The sequence below is a fragment of the Podarcis tiliguerta genome (genome assembly GCF_965153285.1).
Source record: "Podarcis tiliguerta genome assembly, chromosome: 12".
NCBI classification, from domain to species: Eukaryota; Metazoa; Chordata; class Lepidosauria; order Squamata; family Lacertidae; genus Podarcis; species Podarcis tiliguerta.
In genome coordinates, this window is record NC_139545.1 from 28656799 (window position 1) to 28669754 (window position 12956).

The 12956-nt window shown below is 42.3% G+C and overlaps 1 protein-coding gene across 1 annotated transcript in view; it reads left to right on the top strand.

The window, feature by feature from the left end:
* The window catches only part of DGKB (diacylglycerol kinase beta), a 323351-nt gene that overhangs the window by 40965 nt on the left and 269430 nt on the right, over positions 1–12956 (top strand). Inside the window, exon 3 of the mRNA XM_083405386.1 lies at positions 662–711. The gene's annotated coding sequence lies outside the window, so the exon portion shown is untranslated. The remainder of the gene's footprint in view (positions 1–661; positions 712–12956) is intronic.

Below are 12956 nucleotides of genomic sequence, written 5' to 3' on the forward strand. Positions count from 1 at the left end.
CCACTCAGGCTGCACATTGTGTGAGTGTGTGGGAGACATTTTGTCAAACTCGGGAAATGCACAAACAGTGGAGCTGTGTGGTATGAATTGAAATTCTGGAAGCAACAAAGAAATTGAGTAGTGAGAGATTTAGTGAAACCATCTGTTGATGCTTGTCTCTTAAATTGTTTTTTTTCTTCCTGGCCTCAAACTCTTGAGTAGCTCCAGGATGTCAGGCTCTCTAGATCACATTTTAATTTCTCACAAATGCCCCCCAATGTCAAGCATCACCCTGAGGAATTGTGGGGAATTTAGAGAATGGCTAAATGTAGCCATTTTACCTTGCTTGGGCTGCTGTAAACACAACTTGGTAGGGGACAGCCATTGTAGGACTCTTTGGCTATCTTCTCAAAACTGAGCAGATACCACTTAAATAATTAAGGTAACTGACTTGCAAGAAATGTGTTTACTAAAAAAGTCCATAACCACAGATGGAGAGGGCAAATGAGCAAGTCAGTGTAAGCAGCAAAGAGTTGAAACTCACGGAGGACATCCTGTCCAGTCCATCAGTCCAGCAAAACTGAGAGATGGTCATGTTCTAATGCTACTCAAAAGGCAAAATACAAGCTGTTTTACTTGAGTCATTTAGTTTTGATGATAACCTCTTTTTTGCCCATTATAGCTTGCATGGGAGGATCCCGTGCTAAGAATCTGAACTATCTTAGAAGCACGGTACAAAATTCTAGTTACATTTTAATGTTGTTTTGTCTCAACTCTGCCCCCTCACTCACTAACTTGCTCCTCCAGCCACTAACTTGCTCTCACTCCATTGTTCTCCAGAGATCACATTCCTCACTAACATACTGTTTAGCTCAGCCTTGCTGCCTTGGTCTCACTGATTATAACTAGCTCCCCTAACACTTCAATTCCCTCCGGGTCTATCTCCTTACAAAGCCCTAGTCTCCACAAAGGTCTCTGACATGTCGGCCAGCAGAGAACATGTCACAATGGACTGCATGTCCCTGTTACTTGAATAACCTTACTTGACAATGGACACTGATCCTCTTTATATCAAGCTTAGAAGTTTGTGGCTTTTAATCTACTCACCCTGTTATGTGTCGTGGACATATTTTATCAAGCTGTATGATATTTGTCTGGCCCTGCTAGCTAGGCCCACAATTACGGTTGCCCAAATTCTATCCCACCCCTCCATAGAAGCCCTCCTGCACCAACTTGTAGGAAAGGCAGCAGTGTGGCTGCTCAGAAGGGAGCCTTGCAAGGCTCAAATCCCCAGGTATCATGAATGCATCATGGGTACCTTCCTTACAGCAAGGGTGGTTGGGAAACTTGCTGGTTTGATCAGTCACGGTTGAGGGTTATGCAGCTCCTCCAAGTAACTATGGAAACACCACAGGTGCATTTATTGCAGTTGAAGCTGACTGGGATCTTGGCATTTTGGAGATAAGGTAGGCTGCATACTTCCCTTCCTACTAGAAAAACAGACACACAAAGACCCCTTCCTCTTAGTCAGGGTTACTGGCTTCCAAGCAGAATTCAGATTGTTGGTGTTGACTTTTAAAGCCATAAAATGTCAAAGATACCTAAGAAACCACTTTCTTCTTCTTCTTCTTCTTTGGTGGCAACGGTGGGATAAGAAACCACTTTCTTGAACAAGGGAGAGGCCCTTTTCTGTGTCTTCTCTGTGGGGAAGGCTCCTTTGACTGGGACCAGAGTGAGCACCTTCTAACTTGCCACACCCAAATTATGGAGCACTGTGCCCCATGGAGCCCAGGGTTTTCCCTGCTCTATTGTTCAGTCTCTTTGTTTTAAAAAAGAGGGCAAGAACACCAAGAAACTGTACTTCCATTTTCTTTACATCTAATTATTTTAGTGGTTTTTGGCCTTGATGTTTCATCTGAAAGAGATTGTTTTATCTGTGCCTGCCTGTCTCTGTTCTCTTACCTTCTATTGCTAAATTTCTGCCTGGGGTGTCTCTTTCATGACCAGCATTCAGGTTTTCAGAGCTGTGGGCAGTGCCAATGGAGGCCTCAGATTCTAGAGTTGCTCTTGGGTCTAATACTAGCATCTCAACTGTTAAGTTTTCATTTTCTTTTTGGTTTTCAATTTGCTCTGCCAAAACCCTCTCTTCCCTCTCCTTCCTCCATGGCTACATTTTGCTGCTCAGAGACCTCCACCTCCATGGCCTCTTTGCCACTCAGGGCCTCTTCAGCAGCATTGGAGGCAGATGGCAACTGGAGAACAGTTGAAGATGGAGGACTTGGGCAGGCCCATAGGTCTTCTGATCACTAAGAGCCAGCTCTTGACCTTATTTTCTGCATGTTCTGCATTTTGGCTTGATATTGGGGTTTTATTGAGAAATGGTGATCTAAGCAGCTTTGTGTACATGTCAGAAAGGCAGGGTGAAAATTCTTATATAAATAAAACAAGAGATTGCTTTCCAGTTCCTTCCAGGGATGCAATGGAATATCTAAAAGAAGGCATGGCTAAACAGGGATGGCTGAAGACATTTTGCTGCTTGAGGCATAATAGCAAATGACACCACCATTCAGAGTCAAGGTGCAGAATACCCAAGGTCAGCCACATTATTTTGGTTCATGATCAGGGACTGGTTGGATGAGAAAGAGTGCTGGGAGCTGCCCACCAAATAATTCCTCAGGGAGGACCACAGAAGATTACGACTTAGATCCTTGTTCGTGGTGGTAGTACACTGAAGAGCAGTCTGCAGAAGGGATGAGCTGGGAGGTGCTAGAAGCAAGGGGTTTGAGGGATCAAGGGGGGGGGGAGGTCAGGAGAAGGAGGGAAGGGACTTGTATCTGTGCCAGAGCATCTGCTTTTTAGGCAAAAGGTCCTTGGTTCAACTGCTGGCATCCCCAAGTAGAACTAACAGAGAATCCTGTCAGAAATCTGGAGGTGCTGCTGCCAGTCCGTGCAGACAGTATTGAGACAAATGGTCTGGCTCAGTATAAAGCATCCTCCTACATCCTGTGTTCTTGTGCTCCATTATGCTTTCTTTCCAGTGAGAAGAAAACTGCTCTTTGAAACAATAATTTGTGGGAGCACATTCTAATGAAAATAAATACACTGGGCTCGATTGTCCAGACTTCATACTTAGAGTGCAGCAGTTGAAGTCAACATGGCTAAATCTGGAGCCAACCACTGAATTCCTTGTAACAACTTATGACTATCTCTACTTCCAGGTCTTGCATCAGTTCACTATTAGCCTACAGGGAACGGGTCTGAGATCCGAAAGTTAAGGCTTAAGTGGAGTGTAACTGCCTCTTTCTGTGAACCATTAAGATGCCTCTTGAATTCTGATTTGCACCCGAATTGGCAGTTTCTGACAAAGCTCTTTTCTGTGAGACTTTAGGCCAGGTTGGGGTGGGGGGTGGAGGTGGAATTGGCCTTGTTAGCTTATGAAATAATTGGTCATGTTGTCAGTAGAGCCTTATTTAATATCAAAGCAGAGGCTGTCTTTGGTGGATTCATAAGATAGCAATTTGTGGTCATAGTCAAGGGGAAACTGCCAGATGCAATCTTCTTGGTCATATGTCTTGTGAAACATAATGGATTTCAGGGGGAGGAGGAAGCGTGGAAATAAAAGGGGAAACATTGGCCAAGGAAGTGCTTTGCCATTTTTGTTTGCCAAAAAAGTAAAATTGTGGCGTATCTTTCTTTATGTCCAATAATGCATGCTTCCCTTCTCTAATAGCAGCTGCTCAGATGTGGTTATTTCCAAGGCTCTGCTCAGGACTCATTTTAGACACCATCTCCGGCATGTTCCTTTTTCTGAACAGCATGGCTGTAGGTTTATCTTGGCAGTTTTAAAGTCTGGCAGAGAAGTTTCCATACAGAGCAATTGAGTTTGCCTGCAGACTTGAACATGGCTTGAATGAGAATGACTTATTCTCAGTGCCTGTACTTTATAATCCTTAGAGGTCAAAAAGTATCATTTCTCCACTTCACATCAAAACTGCTTATTGTTTAGAGGATGGGGCAGGTCTGATTTATTCCTTGTTGAGTGTGAAAAACGTCAAGATGACTAGCAAGAAACAAAAAGTCTAGAGGGAAAATACTTAGCAAGCCTTTATTCTCAAGTCTGAGTGTCAACAAATTCCCTGTCATGGACAAAATTATTATTATTATTGCTTGTGCTTCACACAAATTCACACAAAGGTATAATAACAGTGTTGGCTGAAAGTTGAGATCAAAGCCTATCCCACTGAGCCCACTAAGGTTTTGACAACCATTTTGAAGATTATTGGTTTTTTTTATGGAAGAGGTTGCATTTTTCCTCATAGGTAAGCCATGTACCTACCCTGATTCTGATTAACCTTTCTCTCTCGGTTGGTGTGAATGTCAGTGCTGCTGACTTCACCTTGAAATGGATGATTTGCACAACAAATTCAAACAGGGATCCATCTTCCATTTTCCTCCTTCCATTTGTATTTCTGTCCCCTCACCGCCTCCACTCTCGTTCTGTAACTGGGGAGCTTTCTGACAACTTCTTCTACTTTTCTAATTGTCCTTCCCCTGTCCTGTAACCTTCACTTAATCGGTGAAGGTTTTGCTACTGTGAAGATAAATGTTGGGGGGAGCTTCACCTCTTGATTTTCTACATGTCAGACTGCTGTTTAAAGGCACAGCAGCAGACCCAGTTGGGAACCCTAAGCCTGGCAAACTGATGAAAATTTATGGAGCTGGGCCACATAGCTGAACTCTGCAGTTCCAAATCTGTGGTCCTGGTATTATTTTTAATGCTACCAAAGGGTAGATAGATATTAGGTGTTTGAGAGGGGGGATATCCCTTGCAATATTGTTGTGTCTTGCTTTTTCTATATGCCTACTATCTCTCTACCCCCTCCCACCATAATATATATGTTTTATGCAGAATCATACATTTAAATGTTTTATTTATTTATCTAATTGTATGGGAGACTGGTAAATTGGGGCTCAAAATGAAACATTTGATTGAAATGCCTTTTTGTAATAACACTGAGTCTAGATCTATCTGGCAGAGGAGTGTCCAAATCGGAGCTAAACACAAAATGTTCACTTCTCCATCCTTTTAAAGCACACACATTGATAATACCCTTTAATTAATGTATGCCCACAAGCTCTGCATGCAGGTTTTTCTTCTTCTGCCCTGTGATCTCTCCTCTGCTTTGTGTAGCCAGAGTTAATGCTGCTAATCTGTATTCAGTGGGATCCATTTTCTTACATAATCACTTCTGGCCTTTTTTTTAACACGGCATACCGCAGAGATTATTCTTTTCTTGGAACAATTCTAAGTATCTGTAATGTGGAGATGTAATTTTTCCACCCCCACAAACTCCCACTTCCTGACTTCCACCTCTTGGGCCTTAGTACCAATAATTACAAATAATCTGCCCTGAATTCTAGGGAAGACCGCCAAAACGACCCCAGAATGGGCAACACAATACCTAGAAGATTATTTCAAGGACAAGCCTTCAGAATTTTCTTACCTATTCATCTTGCCCATTTCCCCCCCAAACCTTTTCTTGTTTGGCACTTCAGTGTCATTGCGAATGTTACTTCCCAAGAAGTAAGATACGTGCACACAAAAATACAATATAAATTGAATGAAATCTGTTAAGTTAATGAAATAAATATTTCCAACTAGAAAAAAACCCTTTTCATCAATAATTAACAAATCAATCAGCAATCGAGAAATCACATAAACGCTTTAAGAGCTGCTGAAGAATTATGTTCTCAAGTGGATTTCTACAATTAAAACTGAGGACAGAGGTGGATTTAAGGCAGTGTGACTGGTTCTGCTGCACTGGGTGCTGAGCCTAGGGGGGGCGACACAGGGCGTCACAACTATGACGTGGTGGATTGAGCAGAATGGAAGGTGAGAGGCGGGGGTGTGACGGGAAAGTTTGTTTTGCTGGGCAGGTTGGGTCTACAAGTATTTTCTTTTTCCCTGTCAGCAATCAGGTAACAGCCTCTGATTGGCCAGGGTTCCAGGAGAGGGAGAGGGAGTTGAAAAGGAGAGGATTGGCCAGGGTTCCAGGAGAGGGAGTTGAAAAGGAGAGGATCTTGAGAGATGGTTGATTGGGACAGAGGTTGGGAGATAGGTTAGGAGTCAGGTTGGGAGCTAGGGAGAGAGAGGAGAGAGAGTTGGTTCTGGGTAGAAACATCCACTGTGGGGAAAATATCAGAAGCTAGAGAAAAGAGTCTCTGAGCTTAGTGTGAAGGACAGCGTAAGAGTAATAAACCAGGAATTAACTGTGAGGCTGAGCCAGGAGTCAGCGGCTCTTCTCCCGCTTTGCTGTTTCAAAGCGAGCCATGGAGGAGGGAAGGAAGGGGAACCATGGATCCTCTGCTCACGACTGCAGCAGATCCACCCGCCATCCGTAGGCATTCGCTCCATAACACGCACAGACATTTCCCCTTACTTTCTAGGAGGAAAGAAGTGAGTGTTATGGTGCGAAAAATACGGTATTTGATAAAAGTCATATTTAGTTTGACTCTAAGTTGAATGTAACTTTCTCCCCTGCAAGTATAAATAAGATATGCATCTTTACTTTAAAGCAAGTCTCAGTGTTTGGTGGAGGTTTCTTACCAGGTAATCTTCAAGGCAATCCCGTAAAATCTAGAAAGATAAGTCCCATTGAGTTTAATGGGGCTTATTTCCTAGTAAATGGGTTTGGGATTGCAGTCTAGATATGTATAGGAGTGCCGCCTTAATGTAGGATTGTTCCCTGTTGGCTTGCCAAAATAAAGCACTCATGAGATTCGGCTGATCTTAAAAGTGCTTAATCTGGGCAATATTTGCATTTTAGTGGGGTTATGCGGGATTAGTTTCATTTTGCAGTATTCTAGTTATACTACCAGCTGTCAACTATTAGCAGAACTATATAGTTTCATTAGGTGTGATAATAAACCCCTGGGTAGAAGTAGCAGTGCTGTTACCTTCTAGCCGCCATAATCAAAGCAATGCTTAATATTTCCCAGTGCAAACACTGTGCAAAAAGTATAACTTTGGCCCTGGGCTAGGCTTTCTGTGTATGTGGATATTAATAGAATCTACAGTAACAGAATATAAATTTTGGGGCTATACCAGCAGCATGTTCTTGATAATATTATTGAATATGAGTTAGACTTTTGACTGCTGTGGGATTTGCAACCCTGTAATAACCCTGGAACTACTGCCTTTGGGATTCTAAGGGTCCAAAGCTTGATCATATTTATAACTATGTCACCTCTGCGCTGCCACTGCTCTGGGCATTCATTGACTGTGGAACAAACTGGATGTGACAAAAATATGTCTTTGCATCTAACTTGCAGGGTTTTGCCCCCCCCCCATTACACCATGGGGTGGGGGTGGCTAACAAATAACAGAACCAGGGTCATCATGAAGAAGGAGTTTAACTCTTTCCCCCCATGCTGCGATCTGGAGGATCTTCTCTGAAGGTGCGTGATTCCTCAATAAAGCCAAGAGCAGATTCTTCTCCCCACAATACAAGCTTCAGAAAAATGATTTTCCTTAGAGAAGGACAGGCTTAAATTCCCTCTCCAGGCTTGCTACAATCCCATTCTCTCTCTCTCTCTCTCTCTCTGTGTGTGTGTGTGTGTGTCTCTCACACACTCCAATGATGCAGTTTGCCTTTTAAAAATGCTGTCATGCATGTGCATTTTATCACTTTTATATCCTTCTGTTTTCAAAGTGATTTACAGTGCAAGCCTATAATGTCTACTCAGAAGTAAGCCCTATTGAGTTCTACAGGGCTTATTCCCAGATAAATGCATCTATGAATGCAGCTTTGGTGTTGGTAAATGTTTCAAATGGCTATTGGTTTAGTTGGAAGCACCTTCTAGAATAGGTGGCTAAGAAAATGAATAACTTGCAGTGCGCTGGACTTGGAACACATGAGTATGAAATCATGTGGTAATATAAATTAGCAGATATCTACACATAAAGAGAAGCAGCTGGACTTTTGCGAGCCATGAGGAATGTACAGTGGTTCCACAAGTATGACCTCCTTCACCTGCGTCAGGGGAAGGGCTGGGTGGTCACGCATGGAACCGAGGGAGGTAGGGGAGAATCCTATGCTGTCTGGACTATGCCTCAATAGTTTAAAAAATTGCGAAACAAAGAAAAAACAGCAACAACCCACCCCCATAACCATCACATTGGTTCCTTTATAAATTCAAGTTAAGGTTCCTTCCTTTGGGGCATACTTTATCAGGAAGCTACTATATCTTTTTTCTACTGAATACACGTCAGTCTTTGATGACTGTAAAGGGTTATGGACTCGTTTACCACATTTCACAAACTCCTGTCTGGTGACTGGATGCAACAGACAAAGCAGAGAGGAAGAGCCTTTCAGTATTAGCTTACCTACATGGTTGTTTGTCATAATGAAAAAAGGTTGCCATGCCAACATGAAGCACAATGCTGCCACTCCTTTAAGTTCTCCCCTCTCCTGAACTCTTGCCCACACATTTGTTCACGTTGAATAGTGAGTACTAGTCATAATAGCTGTAATTACCTCCAGTACTAGACCCAGTGTGCCTCTGAATGTCAGTTGGAGCAGAGCACAGGACATAAAGCAACGTGCTCATGTCCTGCTTCCCATAGACATCTAATTGGCTGCTGTCAGAGCAGAATGCTGGACAGAATAGACCTTTGGTCTTTTCCAGCAGGGCTTTTCTGACGATTAGATGCATATTTGCCTCCTTTCCCTTGTCATTGCTATGTCTTTTAAAAACACAACTTATGAAAGAGCAGAGGCCGTCTTCTGGGATAGTCTCTTTAGACCCAAGACTGCCCTTTTAAGGCCAACCTGACTTGGGGTCTGATTTTCTACTGTCTACCCACTGTTCTCTTAACTTTTTTTTGGTAATATAACATATACAACACAACACATATCACATCACATCACATAAAACATAACATAAGATAACATGGTGATGGTGCTATCTGAACAACAACTCTTAGGTAACAGTATGATGATAATCCACCAGCTGAAGACCAATGTTCTAGGAGAAATCTGGGCCAGTGGACATGAAGTGTTCGGAAGAAACTGCTTGAACAGGTCTTCCAGCACAGAACACACAACTAGATTACTTCCATGGATATGAAAACCAATTGAAAAAGGAACCACCTATAACCTTATTGTTGTAAAATTGGGTAAAATTTGCAGGCATGAAATTCAGAATGCCTGAATGCTGCTAAATTTCAGAAGTATAGCAGAAGTAGTTTTCCTGTTAAGGACACATTTACAGTTTGAGTTGCTTAAAAAGGGATTCACTTATTCTGCCCTATTGTTTCATGGGCAATTTGTAGGAAAAAATAAAGCATGAGAGAAGTCCCCTTGACTCAGAAATCTGCCAAATTATGGACATTTTTTTTTTAATGTGCTAGGCATCTTTAAAGTTGATTTGTGGGGAGGAGAACTTATAGTTTTGAGGGCAACAATTTTATTATGAAAAGGACATGCAGCAAAGAGTTCCTTCGGAAAGTAGGAAGGATGTGTGCAGGGACTAGGGAGTTATAATGAATGGGAGGGAAAGAGCTTCAAGCTCCTATTCTGCGCAGCTGGCACCAGAAGTCACAGAAATCAAGTGCAGAGTTGATTTCGCAGACATGAATGTATGGGCATATGTCACAGAGGCAGAAGAACTTGGATGCCCCTCATTTTCCAAGTGTGCATAACTAGCAGAACTGACAAAGAGAACAGAAAAGTCAAGAATAAGGTGATAAATTACTTCAGCATCCCTTTCCCCTTTAACAGAACCCAGGACTGTCTGTCACAAAAGAGTTCTCCCTGCCTTCTTTCCCCACCCTAGTGTATATAGCAAACTTGGGGGGGGAATTCAGTTTTTGCAAACCTGCCATCTGCAGGGGCTTTTAAAGATCTTCATCACCCTGGAGCAGTTCAGAAATTCTGGAATCAGTGCAGCATGCTTCAGAGAGATTCTGCTTCTGCTCAGAAAAAACACATATTTGTTCAAAATGGCCCTGCTCCAGTTCTTGATTTGGGATTTGTCCTAATCTTTTGTAAACCCATAATATATCATGCAACAATGTGGCTACCTGCATTTTGCAACTCTTTTTGGCAGCATAGATCTGGACTTCAATGATGTTACCACCACACCACTGATGTCCATGCCCAACTTCGGAATCACCTTCATGTGGAAGACCATCTGGCTCCTTCACATTTTCAGTGTGCCATGAAGATGATGTTTAAATAGGTTTCTAAGGGTATGTTGAATATACCTGGATGCTGCTGATTCCAATGTTCTCTTTGCAATATCTGCTCATTAGGATTTCTACTGTTTTTATTATTACATTTTTTCACTGCTGTGATATTTTACTGCATCTCATTTTTTAAATATTCTGTTTGCAACCTTGGATGCCTAAATGACAGAAAGGCAAGATGGAAATATTTTAATCAACTGAATGAGTGAATAAACAAACAAACAATCCTGTAATCCTCATTGCTTTTCTAGAGTATGAGACTGATCTGTGATGAAGTAATGAACAGCCTTCACTAGACTACCTAATTAAAGTGTCTAATGAAGATGGAAAGGAGAAGCTAAGATATATGACCTTCAGTTTTTATCCCCTTAAATCAAAACAAAGTCCTACAATCGTGTGCAATTACTGCACAGTTACAAATTCCAGCCAGATGAGATATTGTTGATGGGCACATTTTCAGTTAGTTTCTCAGGAGCTGGATACCTGGTGTGTACCTTTTCACATCTCAAAAATTCATATTAGCACAATGTAAACATAGCTAGAGCTCCTCAATGAAATTGTATAAAAATAGAAATTACGAGATGGGTGAGCTGTGAAAAGCTTGCCTTGGATTAGTTTGCAACTTACCTGAGATCTCCCCCCCCCCTCAAAACACACACACAGACAGACACACACCCCTCAAGAAATTATACCAGTCAATCCAAGGATTTAGCAAAATCACCACCCATCCCATTTCCTTTGGTCTTTCTCCTCATCCATCATATACCAGGGGTCAGCAAACTTTTTCAGTAGGGGGCTGGTTCACTGTCCCTCAGACCTTGTGGGGGGCCAGACTATTTTTTGGGGGGGGGAATGAAAGAATTCCTATGCCCCACAAATAACCCAGAGATGCATTTTAAATAAAAGGACACATTCTATTAACGTAAAAACATGCTGATTCCTGGAACGTCCGCGGGCCGGATTTAGAAGGCTGGATCCGGCCCCCGGGCCTTACCTTAGTTTGCCTACTCAAACTAACACAGTGCCCCTACTCCAGTAGTTGCATTGGGGAGGGGGGGATCCTGTTGGAACAAAATATGGGGGGGGGGAATCATCCTCTTGCTGAGGACCAATGAGGAGTGGGTCCCTTGACTCCCCAGATTTCACCCCTGCTTTGTTTTCTCTCTGTGCAAGTAGAAGATATTTGATCTAAGGGACATAACTTTGCAAGAGTAAAGCTGGCAATTGGATAGTTTGGGTTTCAGCTTGAGCTGGAGAAGACTGTGAGGGCTTGTGAAGATTGCCTCTTCTATGAGATAGTTTTAAATGACCAAACTGAGTACTTTTCTGAGCCGGACTCAGGAGAGCATCTCCAGTAGTTAGCATCCTTTGGAGTAGATTTTTAAATGCTTTGGTTCATGAAAGGTTTATTCGGGTATAAAGTCAGACATGGGGGGTGGGGTGGAAATGATACGTGATGATTCAGTTTCCTTATTTAATTTTATTTAATGAAAGAAATAATAGAACACAAGTAGTACTCTTTAAAATTGTAATTTTTTTATGCGCAATAGGTGGGATTTCCATGAATGGAAATAAGTCTGTTTATTCATGGAATAGCCACTTCTATGAATGGAAGTGACACAGAGCTTGCAGAGTCTTCCATGAACAAAAGCTGAGGCAGGGATAGTTTTTACTGCTTCTTCTTGCAGCTGCCTGTGCCATCTTCCACATTGTTCCAAAGGATCCCCCAACATATTTTTCAGGAAATGGTCAAGGTCAGTGTGCAGAGACAAAGCAGAGTCCTTCTTCCTTGAGCAGAACTGCATTTGCAATACTCTTGAATCCAACCCAATGGGCAAAAGGTTGGTAGGTGAAGCAGGGAGGGAGAGAGTGGGGGGAGGGGCTTGCATGCAGGTCCCCACCCTTCCGTCCATACATTCTGAGAATGAATGAAGGGAAATGCTTGAACAGGCATGTAATGGCAATGAGCCGAAAACACAGTCACTTGGCTTTTTTTTTTACTCCAGAACAAGCAGAAAATTAATGTTTTACCCATTATCTCACTTTTGGTCTTGACCTTGTCTGAAACCACTTTTGTTGCTTTCATCATTAAAATAGGCTTTGTTCATTCTCTTAATGCCAACAGGCCATCTACAGAGTGCCCTCTTTGTACCCTAGCGAGGAGAGCAAAGGGATGGCAGCTAATGTAATGCCCAGTTTGGTGACTTTTGACTGCTGAGCACATAAATTTAGCATCTTGCAGTCAGATCAAGCAAACACAAGGGGAAGCAGTTTCAGGGTAATTTACAGCCAATAGGACAGGCGAAGGAATGCATTTTACCATTTAGAGAGAGAGAAAGAGAGTAAAAGGTAGAAATTTATGGTTTTGGTCTTCAGTGTCAAGGGAAGTGAGTCATGAATTCTCCATCATGCTGAATTGCTTTGTCTGAGATCAAACTTGCTTAGAAGACTGTGCCCATCTGTGGGGCCAGGTGGAATTTATACACCTAATGACTCTGAACAGGTATGCACCTTGTTGTTGTTTTTTTTAAAAAAATCATTGTTATATCCAGAGTAACAACTACACCAGGAAGAAAAAGTTGGCTATATTATGATTCTCCCTTTTGTAAAATTTCTCCCCTACTGAAACCAGTGGCACTGGCTGGAGATAATTAACCACAGTAGCTCCAAGCTGTCACTGTCATAGTCAAGGAGCCCAGTCCTGGGATCTCTTAGAGCAGTGATGGCC